Source organism: Abramis brama (assembly GCF_963993115.1).
Source record: "Abramis brama genome assembly, chromosome: 17".
NCBI classification, from domain to species: domain Eukaryota; kingdom Metazoa; phylum Chordata; class Actinopteri; order Cypriniformes; family Leuciscidae; genus Abramis; species Abramis brama.
This window is the reverse complement of record NC_139979.1, coordinates 32,770,858-32,792,885: the sequence shown is the minus strand read 5'-3', so window position 1 is coordinate 32,792,885 and position 22,028 is coordinate 32,770,858. Positions and strand designations below refer to the sequence as shown.

General features: G+C 38.4%; 1 protein-coding gene across 2 annotated transcripts in view; it reads right to left on the bottom strand.

The window, feature by feature from the left end:
• The window catches only part of grik2 (glutamate receptor, ionotropic, kainate 2), a 236,771-nt gene that overhangs the window by 211,872 nt on the left and 2,871 nt on the right, over positions 1-22,028 (bottom strand). The window lies entirely within an intron of this gene.

The window sequence follows — 22,028 nt, the reverse complement described above, 5'->3', positions numbered from 1 at the left end:
TAACTCGACGACAACTTTAAAAAATCTCCGGATGTGCCGGAAATGTAAACCGGAACCTCTGGGGGGAATTTCAATCAAACAAAGGAACAAGAAAGCTGAGAGACGGTTCCGTTGTCTCGTCTGCTGTCTCTCTCTCTCTCTCTCTCTCTCTCTCTCTCTCTCTCTCTCTCTCTCTCTCTCTCTCTCTCTCTCTCTCCTTCTCGCTCGCCTTCAGTTCTGTCTCTCATCAAAGGTGAGAATTGTACTGTCTTTCTTCTTAACCTCAGGGGAGGAAATGGCCAGCCTTTCTCCTCAGTGCCTGAGCCAGACATTATCTTCTTTTCAAAGCAAAGGTCAAGTGCTAATTTCTGTGCTAAAGTACTTAATGTTTTCTGGCATCCATTATTAAGAGGCTCAGGCTCAGAAAGGGAGAGGGAATGAGACAAGTTGGTCACAATTAAAGCAGATTTGGGCAGCCAAAAATAATGATAGAAGGGCAGAGGAAGAGAAGGAGCGCGGTGGAAATAATATGATTATAGACCGACCGTGCCGTTGGAACTGACATCAACATCTGCTTCGGAATTAATAGGCCTTAATGCAGGGAACAGGATGTTGGAGCACACTAAATTCACATCATCTCTCAAAAGCACAAAAAAAAAAAATCTTTTGAAAAATACAGTGCAAAATATAGTGCCTTGGAAACTGCTTGGAAGTTGAATGTATCAAGTCCCGCCCAACGTTACATACAGAGTCCTGTACATGACATGCAGGAAAAAAATTGTCAATTGTGCGCATGAGTCATGACACAATCATTTGTTCCTTAGATCTACTAAATTGTGCAAACAATATATTAATTTGTTCCTTCAGTTTACTAAATCATGGCCACGTTTTGCTGATTTTACTTAAATGTGGTCACGATTTAGTAAAACGAAGGAACAAATTATTATATCATGCGCACGATCTAGTGAAAAGACGCAACAAATTATGTTTTGTGCACGATTTCTTTCTTTCTCTTCTTCTTCTTCTTCTTCTTGTGCACATGATTTAGTAAATCGAGGGAACAAATTATTATATCGTAGTCACAATTTAGTAAAACGAGGGTAAGTATTTTTATATCGTGTGCACAATCTAGTGAAACGAGGGAACGAATTAGTAAATCATGCGCTAGATTTAGTAAATCGAGGTAACTAATTATCATGTTGTCTGCACAATTTACTATTTTTGTCCTGCATGCCAAATGTTGTTCCAACCTGTCAAACACAGTAGTCAAAGAATTTAAAATTAAACAATGTTTCTGAAATGTTTGTGAGTTCCCAGCATGCATTGCAGCAAGAATAAATGATGCGGTGACTGTTAAAGGATCATTGTGTCACTGTTTAATGACTTTGGTTTTGTTTTGTCACTATTGTTAGTAATTTGTTGTGTTTTGATGTTAAAGGGTTAGTTCTCCCAAAAATTCTGTCAGTAATTACTCGCCCTCATGTTGTTCCAACCCCGTATGACTTTCGTTCATCTTCGGAACACAAATTAAGATATTTTTGATGAAAATATCAGTCAGAACGTAGGCTCACGATTGGCCGACGCTGGTCATGTGTGTGATGCTGGCCAATAGTAAGCCTACGTTCTGACGTACAACCCAGAAGCGCTGCTGTTACACTACGTGAACTCACTCACAGGCCCACACACAAGAAAATCAATAGTGGAATAAAGTCGTTGTTTTTGTTTGTTTTTGCGCACAAAAAGTATTCTCGTCAATTGATAAACTTAAAGGGATAGTTCGGCCAAAAATGATATTAAACCCATGATTTACTCACCCTCAAGCCATTCGAGATGCATATGTCAATCATTTTTCAGACGAACACATTTTCAGTTATTTTAGAAAATGTCTTAGATCTTTCAGTGGTTATAATGTGAAGCTATGGGGTCCACCTCCTTCAAGTCCCAAAAATGTGCATGCATCCTTCACAAAAGTAATCCATCCGGCTCCAGGGGGATAAACGAAGGCCTTCTGAGGGTAATCCGTGCGGTTTTGTCGTAAAAATATACATATTTAAAACTTTATAAATGAAAATAACTGGCTTCCGGCAACGGTCGACGCGCTTTCACGGGAGATGGATGCCGGCGTATGACGTAGGACGTAGCGTTTGATTTAGCTATACTTCGTTCTACGTCACGACGCTTCCTATGCTACATCCTACGTCATACGCCGGCATCCATCTCCCGTGAACGCGCGTCGACCGTTGCAAAATAGTTTCATTTTGGATGAACTATGCCTATAATTCAACGCCTCAAGAAGTTGAAGACAAAAAAAATCATACTGCAGACAAAAGAAATGCTCAGACTGTGATTTGCAGTCCACCTCGAGCTTTGGTGTTCAGCATCGATCTGTTAGCCGAGTGAATCCGACTGGTCAAGCGTGAGACGGAAGAGGAACAAATCTGTGCTTTAGCTCCACTTCACATTCACTTAGTGGCTTTTGCCACAAACATCCCTGTATGAGTTCACATAAAGCCTGCTATATATTTGCTATTCATTGTAAAATAGTTCATCCATTGTTGTTTTTATTTATCATCAAGCCATCCATCTATAGAGATGTTGTTAGATCTACACGAGTAGAAATGTAGAAGGAAATGTGAAGAGCTTCTTGAAGTCACACTTCAGTGTGTGTGTGTGTGTGTGTGTGTGTGTGTGTGAGCGGGTTAGTCCACACTGTGAGTGACATTTCACTGATCAGATAATACAAGAGTGACAGTGAACTGAGCCTTCCTCAATAAAGTGACACTTTAAAGGAGCGCTTCCTTTCTCACCATATCGCCCAATAAATTCTTCTCCATCTCTCTTTCTTTTGCTGTTTGCTGTCGCTGTGTGAGTTTTGTGCATTACTGAGAGTAAGAGGCTAAGAATGGCTGCCTCGTGTTCGTTCGTTTGTTCATTCATTCATTTCACAAGATATCGACAAAATTAGCCAATTCTCAAGAAGTTTTAAGGTGTGCACTAACACTGAGAACAAAAAGAAATATGTTTCTTGAACCAACTGAACAAGTGAACAAAAACATCCTTAAAGGGACACTCCACCCATTTGCATTAAGCTTTGCATTGTTAGAAACCCAGTCATACTATTGAATGGTCGTGCAACACTCTCTCATTTTCCCCTGAGACGGGAGAAATCCGTTATTTACCTCTTACACTTCCTCCTACAATGACGCAAAAATCGTCATTTTGCGTCATTGTCGGAGGAAGTGTAAGAGGGGGGGATTTCTGTTGAGACTACAGACACTCGTTCCTCATCTTTCCCAGGGGGCGGGAACCGCTCACGCTACAGACCTATTACAGATCAGTGGGTGGGACTTTACTCTCTGAAACTGAAAGCAATATCCTCCATCTTGTTTGAAGCTAAGCTAACAGGCGCTGTGGAGACAGATGTAAAGTTATGACAATAGCGGAGGAGAGTGCTCAATATGATATAGAAGAAGAGGATTTCGGAAGTCTGATGCTTGAATCAGGTGTTTGTGGCTACCTTTACAAGCCGCATTATAGCGAAGAGCAGCCGAGGCAGAAGACCTGCCTGCCGCGGACGAGGAGCCCGGACTGGCTCGAGTTAGGGCGGACTGGTGGCGCCGGTGATCTCACTATGCAACTACGAACACAGAGATAGAGTCCGTCTGCGGCAAAGAATTTCAACGATGACAATTTCGCCTGGACGAAATCTCTGAATCAGACGAGGACACGGACGTTTGTGTTGTGAACTATCCTAGTTTCGCACCGCATATGTTCTGACTGAACATCCCGGTACCATGCAATAATTCACCTTTTCGAAAGAAATACAAACGAGGAGTAATGCACTAATGAGTTCGCCAACTAACTAGACATTTTGTGTGAAATGAATTTCAGGCTCTGGTGGTAGCTAGCCTTGTAGACGGAAGAGTGATTTCTCTTATATGCAGATATGCGCTGTTCTGGATTAGTGGGAGTGGCTTGCGGAGCTGTGCAATGTGGTGCATTGTGGGAGTTGTTGTCTTTCATACAAATGCGTCCTGAAGTTATTTTTTGTATTTCCTCGGTCACGAAGGCACCAAATTCAAAATTTATTTTACATTTCGACTACATATATGACCCACTTTAAATAAAAAACAATGTTCAAATGGGTGGAATGCCCCTTTAAAGGGATAGTTCGCCCAAAAATGATATTTAACCCATGATTTACTCACCCTCAAGCCGTTCGAGATGCATATGTCAATCTTTTTTCAGACGAACACATTTTCAGTTATTTTAGAAAATGTCTTAGATCTTTCAGTGGTTATAATGTGAAGCAATGGGGTCCAGCTGCTTCAAGTGCCAAAATGTGCATGCATCCTTCACAAAAGTAATCCATCCGGCTCCAGGGGGATAAACGAAGGCCTTCTGAGGGTAATCCGTGCGGTTTTGTCATAAAAATATACATATTTAAAACTTTATAAATGAAAATAACTGGCTTCCGGTAGCGGTCGACGCGCGTTCACGGAGATGGATGCTGGCGTATGACGTAGGACATAGCGTAGGAAGCGTCGTGACGTAGAACGAACATAGAGTTTTGTTTTGCTCTGCTCTCTGGCTGCGCTGTCACGTTCGTTCTACGTCACGACGCTTCCTACGCTATGGGTTAAATATCATTTTTGGGCGAACTATCCCTTTAAAGCTACACTGTGTAAGATTTTCCCCCATCTAGCGGTGAAATTGTATATGACTACCAACTGAATATTACTTTCTAGCGGCTCCCATTCCGAGGGCGTTTTAACTCCTACTGTGGCGTATTATTCCAAGATTAACACGGCTTCAGTTCGACTTCGTCCATGAGTGTTCCCTCAAGTGATGAGGTTACTTTAGAGAACTATTACAAATTGCATTTAGTTATTTAGTCAGTTAACATGTAGGTTATGACCTCTATGTAAAGCGAATAATAGTTTTACGTTTTGGTTATTTTGTAAAAGTATACTAGACGTTGTTCTAGCGTTACGCACAACCATGCTATAGTTAGCCAAGCAACTATAAAACTTCGAATTTACACAAATAGGCTGAATTACCCGTCGAGAAGAAAGCAGGCAACTTTTTAAAATCCTTGCTCCTCATGAGCTCTTTCCATCTTGGAAAAGCCACTCCAATATTGGCTTTGGTCTTGTTGATTTGCCTGTCGCGTTGTCATTTTAATTCTCTCTTTCGCTTCCTTGACGACTCTGTTACATGTCCTCGAGAATAGGCGTGATCCTCCATCTTCAACAGGCTTTCAAATCTGCTGGCAGTCGCGAGTAATCTCCCCCTCGCATTCGTCACGGTGCCACTGAGTGTAAAAGCGCGAAAGGCGAAGCTTGAAATTCCAGTTATGTCCCTCTTTGGCACATGTATTTTCAAGATGGAGGTGCAACATGGCTGCCGCCGTTCGAGCGACTCGCTCGTGTGTATTCTGAATGGCAGATTCTACGCTTACGAGAATACTTGATTAGTTGGTGGAAGTAATTACACATGAATGAGCACATATCATTTTGAAAGAACAAAGTGTTTTTTGCTAAGAATCAACTTAAAAAATGACACAGTGTAGCTTTAAAATATATATTACATATATTTACAACATAGAAACCGATAAATGAAAGTAAACTGATGCAAATAAAGAGGTCGGTAAAAACAAAATTTATAATATTTATTATATTTATATAATATTTAATATTTTTTATAAATTATAAATTTCTAAATGTGTATTTTACTGTTGTTTTCAGGTCGTCTGAGATTGATTTTTCAGTTCCTTTCAGAGGCTTCCTCAGTAATAAGTGCCTGGATTCATTGTTAGCAAAAAATAGCATTACCAGTAAATTTGACCACATTTCATGCAATATATATATATAAAAAAAAATATGAAGTCAAAATCAACAAGTTTCATCAGGTAAACCCCCATGAGTCATCAACAAGGAGCATTGTGACGAGGGACAGAAGAATATGTGAACTGATAAAAAAGGTGAAATGATTTGTTTTCATGACTAAATCCAAATCTTTGCAACCAGAACAAAAGTAAAGGCATAACAGAGATTGCTACCTCAGGGCATTTTTGTTCATTATTTTTTGGTGTTATTTGAAAGCACATGTGGGGTGACTTTACTAAATAATTATGCCACTTTTGTGTGCTGTGTCAGGATAAAAATCTGTGTCTTATTCATTATTCGCCCACAATCAGCTAAACGTGCTGAAATAATGTAAGTTATTCTCAGACTAGTCATTGTAATTATTTTTAAGTGCATCTATTAACATTGCACTATTACTGCCTGCAGAATTTCATTTAAAATGTAACTTTTGTACATTGACTTATGATCCTGGCAGCAGAAATTCATCAAATGATGATCAAGAACAGCATAATAACAGGCATACTGTAGGCTATATCAGACATACGTGTGGACGAATACACCTTTGAAGAGCCTGAACCTGATTCGCATAATTCCTTCAGTAAATCAGGCGATAAAACAACACAGACAGTGCATGCAAATAAGCGCAGTTCGTTTTTAGTGAAATCTCCTCATAACGTTGTTGAATTCCTAATGTATACACCACTGCACTTTTTACAGATTCTTCCACTCATGGTGCTCAAGCCTGTGTTAGCTGAATTATGTAGCAGGCGTTGTCATGTAATAATGAGCTGTGAAAGATCCCAAGAGCTGTGACCTGCACGTAACATCATGTAACACTCATTTACCAACAGGAAGAGTTCAAAGATCAGCCGTCGGGAGGGCAGAACTCAATGTACTCGCATATCTTTCAATTCTAATGAATGAATTACATTTAGGTTTGTACAAGATACAGGTGAAAGGCTAAAACGGCCCTTGTCAAACAATACAGATCACATCAGAGATGTCGCATAGTGCTGTCTAAAGGTAAAGATGGTGTAAAAGTCTTCAAATTGTCTGAAAAGATCATTGCAATACATTCTGGCATTCACATGGAACATCATGTCATTCCAAGTTTCCTACGAGTCCTTCCCATTATCACGGTTTCATCAAGGTTTTCATCCCTATCATGGACCTCCATCTCACTCCCACAGTTTAATCCTTCGTCTAATACACACTTTAGCCAGTTTTGGATACACAAGGTAACAGATATTATTAAAGAATAAGACAAAATATAAACTGTGTACTGGACACTCCTTAAAGTGTTTTACATATATACTGTATGCATTTAAAATTTAAATAAATGAATATATAAAATAATACATTAATCGCATAGGCTGCTGAATAAGCAGAGGCAACTAATAATAATATCAATAATAATAATAATTATTATTATTATCATATTTCAACTCTAATTTTAAAAATGAAGATATATATTATTGTAAATTATAATTGTACTGTAAACATAATATTTTATCATAATTATGATCATACATTTATTTTACACTACAATGTCTTTTTTTTAGTTTCAATTGTTCAAACCCTTAAGCTTTTAACATTTCAAATCCTTAAGAGTTTACTTTGGCGAAATACTGGTCAAATACTGTAAACTTCCATCCACAAAACTGTTGGAAATTATGTAAATGTAATAAATATAAATATTACACTGTTATATATATTTAAACTAAATATATAGTGAACTAAACTTAATTTACTGTGTTTAGTAAATTGAATGATTAGATTTTTTGCTCGCAGCACATACAGAGATGGAGTTTAATGCATTTACTGTACGCTTCATTATGAAATATGCAGTGCATCGGACTAAATGGTTAAATTGATTTGATAATCGCACTAAGCTCTATTGCGCGCAGTTTATTTATTTGAATTTTACATTTGATATAATCACAAACCCCCTTCAGTTCCTTCATGAACCCCCAGGTGTTTGCGAACCCCCATTTGGGAAACCCAACATTAGTTCTGTCATGACAACTCTAGGGAGACTGGTATGGTAATGGAGATTGGTATGGTAATGGAGATTGGTATGGTAATGGATATGGCAATGTTAATGTATTTGGTCTTGGCGGAATAGATCTGCTACGCTGCAGAGCAAGTACCGAGACTTTCTCCTGCCAATACATTCACAGACATTGCTGTGAGCATGTAAGACATGTTGCTGCTGCTGCACATGTAGCATACATGATTTAACCCCGTAGCAGATCTATACAGGTGGAGCTGGGGAAGGTGGAGGGTCTCTGAAAGCAACACCCCTGTATTTGTTTGAATGTTGAGCCGCAGCTCATTTGACGCTGATGCAACAGCAACCAATCAGCTGTGACATGTAGATAATGATGTGATCGCTAACAAATGAGTCAAAGATTTATCAGCCTGTGCCATCTAGAGTTTCGTGCCAGATCTAGGTATCAAAATTTCAGAGAAATTTCGCAGACAAAAAGGTCCATTGTCCATTGTCAAGTCAAGTGCTGCATTAAGTACGACACACACAGAAGTGTGAATTCATGTGGCCGGCTTGAGCCTGGAAATCTGCAGTTCGCCTTCACATACAGTTGATCCGTATTGAAATGACTGGAAACCGCCATGAGAGGGCCTCTGTATAAAGCCAGTGATTCGCCAGTATGTGTTAGCATGACACATGATTTATCTACTGGCTACTTTTATTGTTCCCCTGTGTTATAACACCACAGCCCTGACAACATTTATTCATCATTGGACAACCTGCAGCCTATCCATATTTATCATTATTGCTCAATATTGATTTTTTTGCCATGTATTCCTTAAGTTAAGAAAACAACCAAACATTTAGCTTAGCTCTATGAAGTGATTTTATTGTCTGATCTCATTGTAGGCCTGTTTGTTCTTCCAAAAGCACCCCCCCCCCCCCCCCCCCCAAAAAAAAAAAACACATAAAAGAATCCAAATCACAGTAAAAGGAACCAGAATCCAGTTGCATCACAGTGAAGATGAATCGTTACAATCGTAGCGGTAAAATCTGACTCTATATCCTACTGTGCTGCAGATCTGTTGAGACTTTCAAACATTCACTCCGCTGTATTCCCTGAAGTATACAGCACTTATTTACATTCCCCAACACTTTTCAATCGTACACATAATCTGAGACACTCGAGACGCTCTTCTAAACAGCACACTCTCTAGAAGAGAAAGCACTGAGCGAGAGGAGTCCCCAAAGTCTCGACAAGCATTTTAGAATTATGTTTAATTTAAAGGGAAACATCCTTTATTTATTTCTCTCTCTCTCTCTCTCTCTCTCTCTCTCTCTCTCTCTAACTGTCTCTCTCTCACATCTCACTCTTCCTCTAAAGTCTTTCTCCGACAAAGGACTGATGAAGCCTGACTGTGACATCTGGGGAAATCAAACCACGGCGTCCTATGGTAAAGGAACACACTTACACAAACACACACAAATGTGCACACACATGAAAGCACACTGCTTTCAATGCGTGATTCCTCTCTCAACCCAACCCTGAATGCTCGAGGAGCCATATTGAGTATCTCCCAGGCTGATAGCATTCTCTGCGGGCTTCCGGAGAAACTAGATTACAGCATTAATGACAAAACTGTAAAATTGGTTTGACAAGAATCTGGTGGAGACATGCATCGCACACACAAAAGCATGTGTTCAGATATATACATAAATAATTAAACTCCCAAGGATAGACTGATATTAAAAAGAGCAAAGAAAAAATATATTATTTTCAAAGCGTAGGTTTCAAACAACACAGGCTTATTGGAAAAATGTGCCTCTACTGACATACTCAAAAAACATACCAATACATATAATTCACTGCAGTTTCGAGCTGAAATGAACAGTAAAACACCAAAAACTTGTTTTCCTTTTCACACAAATTATGATTTGCAGATTATTGATTAATAGAGACTTTTTTTACACAGTTCTTTGCACAATATTATGTTATGACCTCAAAACACTTTTATCACAATGCATGATTTGTAAACTAATACATTTTGATGTTTGCATCACATAATCAGCTCTGTGGCTTTTCTGAGGCAGTAAACTTGCTCGATAGCTCACCTGGTAAAGCACTGCAATAACCAACTCAATAAAAATGGGCATGAAACGTGAAAGAAGCAACGTAATATTATTTTGCAGAAATGTTGACAGGGGCGCATTTTTCCAATGAACCTGGATTCATTTAAAACCTAGATAACTTGCGCTACATTACTCAAATTGAGTACAGACTACACAGACGTAACAACAAAAGCATTTGTCTTTTGCATATCTAGTTTGGTGCCACTGAATATCTTTCAAAGATTTGATCCCAGCAACCTGGAAAACCCATCTTGAGAAGCACTTGTTATATCGACCAAGATTGGAGCTACTAGGTAGAGCGAAAGCCATCTCCAGGTGTTAGTGAGATAGATAGTCTGTGAGAGGCTGAGGTTAATGACTAATCACGTAAATCTAGAAAAATACTTCTGAACACATGGAAAAGAGCCCACAGGATGTCTATGTTGCTTCTTATGCCCATATTTTGGGCCTTTTCTAAAGCTTGACATTGCAGTTCACCATCCATTTTGGTTGTATGGAAATAAGGAGTGTGAACATTTCTACTTTTGTGCTAAAAAAGAAAAAATTTAAATAAGTAACGACATGAAGTTTGGAACAACATGAGAATGAGTAAGTAGCCTAATTCATGTTAGGGTTGGAGTTTGAACTGTTTCACTTACAGCGATTTATCTAAATAGAGTTTCCCATTTCCACACAAAGTCCTACCAGGTACAACAGCAAACCTCACATGAACACACACTCATGACCTTTGTAAATGAAAGCCTGTTTGATGGAAATGGTCCGGAGTCTCTCATGGAATTGCTTACACTACACTTGACCTACCGACATTCGCCAAGTGAAATTTCCTCTCAGCGGAGCGTGACCTGAGAGTCGGAGCGCAAAGGCCGATGGCTTACGTCAGATTTACGTTTCCCACAAGGCCAGTGAGAGGAGAACATCTCAAAATCTGAGCTGTTCAACTGAAGTGTCTCTTTTAGCCTCTCCGTCTGTGACTTCATCCCTCCCTTTCTTGTTGTTTCCTGATGGGAAATGTCAGCTGGGATGGGCCTTGCCCAGCAGAGTTGGTGTTTAATAAGCTCCCTGATTCGCTCGCATCTGCTGGTGAATGTGATGATTCTGTTTGGGCTGTAGGGTACTGGACGCGCTATTGATTTTGCCGTATCAATTGATAACTGGTGAGGAAGTGTGAGGGAGGGAATGATGAAAACAAAGAAAGGATTAACGATTTTCTCTGCACTGAAATGGTACTGGTGTTCAGCTGGGGGATCTGTGGACCGCTTTCAGAACCAGACCTCATTTGCACTGACCTGGAAACTGAAGGAGGAGGAGGTCTCTGACTGTGTTACTACATAGTAACTACATAGTAACATACCACAAGGAAACACACCAGATCACCAATTGTACTGCTAGTTTCAAGAACATATTCATCTAAAGAAACGATTTCTTTATGCCATCATGAGATGCTTTAGATGCAACAGCCAGAAGATACTTCAGCAATCAATTAAATAAGGAATCAATTATTCTGCTTATACGGTTACCAAATCATGAAACATTGTTGAGATGATGTATCTCAAGACTTGTCTGGTTTTTGTCCTCAAAACACTCTTGTGTGTTGGACTAATTTCTTACACATCTAATCCCACGCCTCCATTGCTAATTCCAAAATGTCATTTTAGAGCTAGTAACAAGGACTTAAGCCACTGATAGTAGTCTAATGCAGTTATTAATGCAGTTATATGAGAGAGAGAGAGAGAGAGAGAGAGAGAGAGAGAGAGAATAAACGGTGTGTGAATTACCTCAGTCTGTGCGTCTCTCAACAGTGTTCGGCACTAACGTCAACTTTCAAAGACCTTTGAAATACCTGAAATCATTTGGCAAAGAGATATGGAGCTGTAATGCGGTCAAGACCAGCCTGGAACTACTTTAGCCACGTTTTTCCCTGAAAATAATGGCGCACTTTATTATATAGAACCCTATGGTTCTTGACTCAGTTTTATGCTAATAAGATTCTATACATGGAGAAATGTCTTACATAAATGCGTTATACTTTCATGTTTAATGGGATATTTTATTTTATTTCTAGTGATAAAGTATATTTATGAGCTGTTTAATTCATAAATTATTATTTTTTTAAGTAAATTATTAAAAACTAAATCCATAAAAGGATTCCATGATGAAAACTTTATATATATATGAAGTGTCTGACAGATCCCTTAAAGGTTCTATATATAAACTTTCTTCTAAGACAAGGTGTACAAGAGCTTGGTGTCAATAACCAAATATTCATTAATCCAAACATAATAATTCTCAGTTCGAAAGACTTTTTGAAACTTCTTCAAGAAGCGATCTAAAAGCTGCTTCAAAAACACACTGACATGCACCTCGTGCCTCCAGAGAGATGCTAACATTCTCAACGCCGATCCCACATTTAATATGACATTTCAGATTGGATTTATAGCATATCAGCAGAAATTCCCAAGACTACCTAGTCAGAGCGAAAGAACGGCTTTCCGATATCCAGCCCTTTGCATCCATATTGATTTCTGGAGCAGATTTTAAATCATGTTTCTGTAGTGAACACGGGCTTGAGTGTACATACCCTACAGTGAGATTATTCAAATTTATCAAGATGAATTATTGACGCAAGATTGAATTCTGGAACACTGGGGCCTGCCCGTGATTCTGACCCGCCTTATACAAAGAACATCCTTTAAGATGCACTTCAAGTTTTGTATTCATTACGGAAACACAGCAAAAAATGCGATTCCAATAATGTAATCTCCCCGATCACAGCACGAAGAGTATGATATGCATCGTCTTTGTGTTCCTGGTCTTAACAGATTTACATTTCCAACTTCAGCTCCATTTGCTTAGCAACACGCTGATATCAAATCATATCAAAGTTTCTTTTTAAGGCAAGTCCACTCTGTACAGTAAGTGCCAGCAATGGTGTCCACTTTAATAAGGAAAGATCAATTTCTCCAACACTACTGGTCAGCAATGGTGTCTATGGTTCAAATCGTATATGCACAAAACTGTTATTGTTCAGTGTGGTCCAGTTAATATGCGTACGCATTACCTTGAGCTTAAAAAATGCTCTAAATATAAAAACGTACAGGATCAGCCCCACATTCACACTCATCCATATGCGCCGTGAGAATCTTCATAACCCAGGAGCAGAGCATGTTTACCCAGCGATAGAGATCTTCAGCTCAGCCAAGCTGAGAACGAATCTTGTGAACTGAAATGGAATTACCATTTGCTTCACCGCCTGCAACTCTGCTTCTAAAAGCAATTCCAATGCAACTCCCGCTGAGGAGCAGCCGGTCGAGCACTTGCTGTGTTCGCCGTTCCTCTGTCTTTACCAATTCTTTCTGTTCCTCATTTAAGATTGAATATTGGATTCTCTGTATTTACCACGGATTTATTTATTAATTATCCAATTGTACTGGATGTGCACTTGTCTTTTTCAGCAACACTTGATCCATTAATACTAACACTTTCTTTTCTCTTCTCTTCTACTCTATATCTGTTTTTATTTTATTACATATACTGCGTTAGACTAAACTGGGAAGGGTCACAGCACTTACAGTACATACTGTTGTCCTATTGTTAGTTTAACTGCTTCTATTGCTCTCCTAATTTGTAAGTCGCTTTCGATAAGCGTCTGCTAAATGACTAGTAAAATGTAAATGTAACTTCAAATCTTTAAAGTACATTTTAAATCATTATGCTTTAAAAAATGTTCTCGTGCTTTCAAGAAGTACACTTATTTCGATGTGTTGACTGACATACTGAAGCAAGTGTAGAGTACTTGATTATAATTTGAACTGTGGTATGTTATTCAATATTACATTTAGTATACAAGTTAGTATCATTTAAATGTACATCATTATGAATGTGTAATTACAAATATATTTAAAATACACTTTAAAACACGCTGGAAAAAAGTTGTAAATAAAACAAAGATTACTGAAGTAAAATACTATTTTAGTCTTTCTACTTCAAATTTCTTGTTTAATTCAATACGCTACTTGTCGATTCTTTATAATTACCGGTTAAATTAACTTGCAGTTTCTGATCGAAAATCATTTCCACACCAATTGTTTTTTTGTTTTTTTTGTTTTTTCAAATTTCAATAGAAATAATGTTAGAGTATATTTTAGTTTACCATAAATGCTTGTCGGGATATTTTCAGTATTTTACCCTTAAGACAATAGAAGTAATTATGAAATGACATAGATATACTTAAGTCTTACTTGAGTCCTTACTTTAAGTCCAGCTAATTGCATTTAATACATATTTAAACTATAATACGATTAAATGCTAATAACATGGAATTAAGTGTCTCAAAATAATTTCCATAATAAGTACTCTTTTTAAAAGTATGCTAAAGAGTACTTGTATTCACCATTGACAAACCAACATGTTTTACAAGAACCAAACACTTCTTAAATTCTGTGCATCAGTAAATCTGCATTAACTCTTTCAGTCCTCAATCCTCCAACAGAGCTGCAGAACTTTCCATTAAAAGAGCTTTAATATTCATCATATTCACGCATGTTCTGCACTTCCAGTCTTTTATTTGTGTTCCCATCAAATGGCGCAGCTCTATTTCTCCGACTGATCGTCCTGCGGTTTCCTTGGCCGTCTCCACACCTGCAGTGATTCTCTGCCATGAGACTGTCGCTGCAAATTGCAACCGCTCCAGTTTCATATCCCTGTGGCACATCTCAATCCTCAGGTCCATCGATGCACAGATTGTTCAAAAATAAAACTAATCTGATCTAATCTAATGTGTGTGATTTACTCTTACTGAACAAATTCTAGAAACTGACCCATTATGGTCTTGAAGATAATCTGGGAAAACGAAGCTTTCTCTTAATGCTCCTAATATAAAGTTTCACATGCATATAAGGAATAGCTAGACAGTTAGCAGTGTTGTTTTGCAAACAATATTTCAACCACAGTAATTTATGATTATGTGGGAAAAGGTTATACATGGTATCCATAAAGGTGGATTACATCATCCAGCACTGCCTCATTTAAACATTGGGGGATGTGTTAAAACCAGTCTCGTAGAACTCGAGGCCTGACTTGAATTCACCACAAAATGAAAATGATCCAATAATTTACTCACCCTCAAACCATCCTAGGTGTATATGACTTTCTTCTTTCAGCCAAACAATCAGACTTATATTTAAAAATATCCTGGTTCTTCCCAGCTTTATAATGGGAGTGAATGGTATACCTGAGATTTTGAAGCCCAAAAAAAGTGCATCCATCCATCATAAAAGTAATCCATACAGCTCCAGGAGTTTAATAAAGGCCTTCTGATGTGAAGGGATGCTTTTTGTAAGAAAAATATCCATATTTATATCGTTATAAACTATAATTACTGGCTTCCAGTAACAGCTAAACATGAGTCGAGTTCCAGTATGATATACGGATTATTTTTATGATGGATGGATGGATGCACTTTTTTTGGGCTTCAAAATCTCAGTTACTATTCACTCCCATTATAAAGCTTGGAAGAGCCAGCACATGTTTTAATATAAGTCCGATTGTGTTTGGCTGAAAGAAGAAAGTCACATACACCTAGGATGGCTTGAGGGGGAGTAAATAGTGGGATAATATTCATGGGTGAACTAACACTTTAAGACTTAACCTACTCGGGTCTCGGCCTGGACTTGTGGTCGATGATCTCGACTACAACACTGGTTAGCGTTTTGTTTGGTGGGATTGTGTAAACAGCTCTGCTCATTTTTGTGGAACTCCATTCCACAAAATCGCATTTGTGGTGTATCAGCTCTGGGGGGGTTGAGGTGCTCGTGTTGTGGCAGCTGTTCTTGTGCAGAATGAATGGTTGCAGGAGCTGTTGGGAGTTTTAATGATGGTAGTTTGGTATACACTGGAATTCTAATACAAGATAGACATAGATGTGCAAGAACAGCATGTACATCTTAAAATACAGCTGCATTCCAGGTAAGTTAATGTAAAAGAATGAGTATAATCAACAATCTGCAAAGAGCTTTGCTTTGTTTGTCCTCAGAAATAAAAACGAAATGTGTGTAAATCCCTCCAACATTGCTTGCCCAGGTTTACTGGGGGAGAATAATAACTGACACCTATGAAATCAGTGCTTGTTGAGCATATTTTAAATGGGAGATGGTTTTGCCTTGAAGCATGGAAAACTTTGAGTGCGGCTATGATCACTGATGCAGAGAAAGATCAGAGCGGAGGTTTGCTTGAATAACTTGAGTCAAATAGATTTGCATGAGTTGATGGTAGCAATTAAAATCAGTCCATGTTGTACAGGAAGTTTTTGTGCAATAGGTCTAGAGGAGAGTAAAAACTTGTGGAAACAAGAGGCGACACCATGGGCAAGATCTCATGGTACAAGGATTGAAGTACAGCACGAACACAAGGGCAGCAAACACACCGAAAGTAAACTTGCAGAGGCAGAGTAACATAAGCTCTGCCCAGAGCCCAGAGACAAGCAACATAGTGTCAGCCCAGATCCGGGCCACATCTGGTACATTTGGAATCAACATGTACCAGATGTGGGCCGGATCTGGACCGACACTATGTTGCTGTCTGTGGGTGAATAGAAAGAGTATGAAGACACATTGGGAATCAAGGGAAGGGGTTAACTGGGACTCTAGACTTTAGTGGTTGTGAGTGGTGAGCATCATATCAGTGGAAGAAATGCCAATCCAGGATCATTGGGAAAACATGTCTGTGGTGACATTTCTGCAGAGTAGTATTATGTTGCTTCTTGAACGTTCTTGAAATGTCAGGTGAGTGGCTCTAAAAACAGGTGAACGTGAATCACCGTCATGATCCTGGCCTGTGTTCCCCTGGTCTTGTCAGAACTTTTATGTTTTGTCCCGTTCTGCTACATGTCCTTTGTCTGTTGTCTTGTTGATTAGTTCTTTTCCCAGGTGTGTCTTGTTTCCCTATTTCCCCTTGTGTATTTAAGCCTCAGTGTTTCTTGTCGAGTCTTGTCTTACATGGATGTTATGTTTGCTGAGCTCATTCTGTTCCCTGTTTCTCTGTTCTCTGAGTTGGATTTGTTATTGTGTTTATTCTATTATTAAACTCACTGCATTTGGATCCAGCTCTCCTTTGTTTTGGAGTTCACCCTAGTATTGCGGTGAGTGGCACTGAAAATTAATAATGCTTGATAGCGTTTGAAAATAATGTACCACCACCTACACAAAACCCTAAACCTAACCAATATCGGTAACAAAAGCAAGTGAGATTTAAAAAAACACACATTTGATGAATAAACCAAGCCATTTTAGCCAAGCCATTTTCTCGAATAAGCCTAGATTGGGAAATGTTGTTATCATCATGACAGATGAATTCATAGGATTTCCAGAGGCAGTGGAAAGCTTTAAAGGTCCAATGGTAGCTTCCAAAACACGGATTGACAAGTTTTTGCTGCCAACTAGGTTGTGTGGGAGGTTCAACATGGTTAAAACATCACACGGATATCTTTAACTGAAGTGAACTGGACTAGCACCAGTCTGCTGTGTCGTTGTTCGCAGGGAAAATGATGTGGGCTGTGATACGGCGACCCGGACAGAAACCATAACACTGATTATGTGTTATTACTGGAGCAACTCCAAACTCCTGTAGTCAAGTCACCTTTATTTTTATAGCGCTTTATACAATACAGATTGTTTCTTCACAGTGATCAACAGGAAAATAATGATTCATTGATGCAACCATTGTTCAGTTAGGCTGTAAAGAATAAAAAACCCTCATTGTTCATCTGAAGTCAGGTCAGTGTTGACTACAGTGTTGTAACAAGTACTCAGGCCTGGCAGACAAGATAGTGGCAAAAAATCCTGAAAACCAAACAAGCTGATGAAGCGCAGACTCGTCGGTATAGAGATAATGTGGGAATGACCTGTTCTTACTCATCACTTATGTTCCATTCACAGTTCTTTTCCTTTAACGACTGATACAGAGTCTGTTTTACTAAGCAGCCGAAGAAGCCAATTGTCAGCGAACGTAATGGAAACACACACTTTCAAAGGTCTGCACTGGTTCAGCGTGTTCCAGTGGACAGTGATATAACAACACACCGCATGTCTTTAGGAAAGACCTTGAAACATGAGATATGAACTTTAAGCTCTGTGCTCAGCATATCAACAAATATAAATAGCTGTGATATGCTCTCCTTTGTCTCTCAAGGTCACGTCTGTGCACAGGGAACAGGGAAGGTCATGGGAGCAAATGACCGGTCAGCTCGACTGAAGGACGGCATAAAGACTCACTGATGGGAAACACTTGCCAACTTTAATATCTTTAAGATTTAGGCTACTTCTGCACTAATCCGGACACATTTAAAAACACATCTTTCTCTCTACGTTTTGGCCTTCTGTCCACACTGAGACAGTGTTTTTGTCCTGTGAAATTGTAGCTAGTAAATATTTTTAGTGTTACAAGTGGAACTACCTGTAAGAACACAGCAATGACATAACAACTAATCGCTTATTTTAAATAATTGTTCAAAGAAACTAAAAAACTATTGCATAGTTCATGATAAGGATGCAAGTTTTTGTTTTGATCATGAGGTTAAATTGAAGATGCAGGTAATAATGAGGTAATAATGCAACAAAGTGATTTTTCACTATCATTTACAACAAGATCTGCATTTTCATGGGTTTAAATAAGACTTTTGTCATAAGAGACAATAAAAACAGCTTTGTGCATCATAACAACTCCTTTGGTAAAACAAAAATGAACTTGATTTCCAAAAGTCAACAAATTTGCGACAGCTGAATGTAACATTTTTCAAGTCTCCGAGTTGCATGTCATTTATTATCGAAGCCACGAAATAATCTTCATTCCGTTAAATAAGTTTGATGAACTATGCAAAAAGCAGTTAGAATTTGGTTTTATTTTTTATAATTACCCACAAATCAAACACAGTTCAACCCTCACACATTTTCTCACGTCTGTCAACTTAGGCTGGCTGTCAGTTGGAATATTAAAACTAAAAACATCAACATAACTCACTCACGGCCATCAGTCACTTCACTGAATACTTGCTGGATAAGAAATAAAGAATTATTACCTTACAATCCATCTGTTTTTTTAATCCACGTCATTTGAACATTACCTGAAAAACTCAAACTAACAGATGTTTTGACTACGTCATGGCTTTCCGAGAAGAGGGAGAAAATGGCGGCTTTCAACATGCTGTCTGTCAGAGACCATAACATACATAATACATAACGCATGTGAAGATACATTTGTCCTTCACTCACTCGAATCAAAAAGATCAGGGAACTTCACTTCACACTGCAGCTAAACAGAATAAAAGCCAATCCAACTGAAAAACTTGTTAGTGAACAAAGTGTTGGTTTTGACTGACATTTTTATGCATTCTGATTCTGACATCCCTGATTTGAATTTAATTTTCTATTCTTGACTGATCTTTGTCTCATAATTTTGGCAATAGATGAACTGGTGATCTTTACATGAGTCCTTGTAGACCGATTTGACTCTCAGATGCTGATGTAACATATGTTATATACTTGACAGGTAATTTTCAAGTAATTTTCTCAGTTGTTTAAAGGCAATTATCAAAGTTTAATAAAATGTCGTTTCATTTTCCAATAAAAGATGATACATCTTTACACGATTTAATTATCCCTTAGCAGATTTTGACTCATTTTATAAAATATTTTGCATGAACACATTTAGAGCTTAAACATGTAAAAAAAAAATCCTGCTGGCCTTGCACTCCTCACTCCGTAGGGAGAAAGACGTGTGTGTTGCGATTCAATGGCTGAGCTCATTAACAGTGTGCCCCGGTGTATTGTATTGTCTTTGACCAGACAGGTTTTGATTTTGATTTTGTTTATGTAGTGTTATAACCCGATCAGCTCCAGTTGTTCTCGTCTCTCTCTGTGGCACAGCGCTGTTAATATGTGTAAGTGAGATAATTGTCAAAGGCAGTACAGCTCTCTGTGTCTCTTTCTCCTCAAATGAGCAATTTATTTCATTGTGTATATAGTCCTCTAAATCCGGCAGGATAAAATTCTAACGTCAAAAAGGGTAACACTTTATTTTGCAGTGTCCTTGTTACATGTACTATAGTAATTACTATAAATTGTGCATAATTGCATGCAACTAACCCTCAACCAGTTCTAATTCAAACCATAAGTACATGTAGTTCATTATTCTTTTTCAACACTTAAATGTATAATTATGACACAGACACCTTAAAATAAAGTGTTACCAAATAAAATAGAAATGAAGTGATTACTAAATAATTATTTGGCTACTGTTTAGCATTATAAATGCCTGCATGAAAAGCTCTCAGCTGAACATTTTATTTGGTTATTTTCCAGATGCAGAAAGTTAATACAATTTATTTTCTTGTCCTGAAATATTGTGCACAAAAACTCCAGGAACAAAAATAAATGACAATGTACGTTCTTATTTTTTTTAAATTGATCCAAAAAAATTGCATTATTACTCATCTTACTCTCAACGTAACATTATCTTGTAACTTGCCGTTTGTTCACTGATGGCAGGAGTTGTTTCTGCTATTGCAAAGGCAAATATGCAATGTTTCCAAATTAAAGAAAAACTAATATCACAACTAATATCAATAATCTTTTTGATTGAATTTCAGAAAATGCCTATATACATTAAAATGCAAACTGCAGTATTCTCCTCAGAAATTATATAGTTCAACTAAAATGCAATACATCTGTGAATGTATCAAAATGTGTGCGAGTGTGAGAAGGGCAGCTGAAGGCACAGAGGACAGTGGGACGTGGACGAGAGCCAGATGTTGTCACACACAGATGCTTTCTAATGCAGGAGAATGTGATGACACATGCAAAACACAGTAGCACTCGTTTAGTTCTCCCTTCATCTGATTCAACAAGAAGCCGCCGTTTTAGACCTAAATAACTCAGTTACACAAGCCTATGCCACTTACACACACAAGAATATATCCTTCTGGAACTACGGGAAATGCAATGTGCCGCACGAATATTCCCTCCTTCAACAGCCGAGTGTTCAGCAGTGAATATACCGAGTATACTGAGAAACAAAGCCAGCATGAACAATTATAAGTGGAACATATCTGAAACCAAATAACATAGCGGTTGCTGTTTTTAAGATGATTAAATGTCTGGTTAATGGAAAAAAGTGTAAGATTTACAATATTTAGAAATCCTTTTGCAGTCTGAATGTGTGTTTGCAACAACTCTAAAGCACCACAGAGTATAGGCTAAACACACACTGCTTTCTTACACAATCATGTGCATGAGAAGAAAAAAACATTCGAAACAATTAAAGCGCAAAAAGCTGTGAACGTTTGTTTGCAGGCTTCAAAAAATTCCCTCGTGGCGAACTCACCCATTCTGCTAATTGCAAACCATGCACAGTAATGATAAACTAAATTTGGAAAATCTCTCCATTATGTTACATTAGTTCCAGTTTAAGACAGCATCTGCGGAAATCAGTTATGAAAACAGGACTTGAAGGCTAAACGTGGCTGCCGACGTCCTGGAGAGAGTGGAAAACAGCTTATTACATCACATAATTAAAGGAAGCCCTGGGCCGTGCCATGGAGATCCCTGAGGGGCATTTGACATTATTTGATAGTATTGATTGAGACTGGAATAGGAGCACATCAGACAGGCCTCATCCCACACAGCAACAGCATTCACTGACATTTTTACACATTTCCTCTTTCACTGCGGACCATAATGAGACCGAAGCGAACATTAATCCTTCAACTCTATTAAGAAAGCGCTTGTGACTCAGTTCTGGGAGGTGATGCTGAGCTTGGATGGCCCTCCTCAAAGCATTCGTTAAGCGGTTGCTAATAGCAACATGCAGGAGAACATCTATGCGGTGAAAGCCTACACTAAATCATGTCTTACTTTTCCTCTGATGTTAAAAATAGGAATCAAAAATCATAGGAGATCATGATAGTGACGATCCAAAACTCGAATAAACATTGTATCAAATGATCAACGCGTGTGACTTCTAGAACTGAACTCAAGTATAGAATAGAATAGAACAGAATAGAATAGAATAGA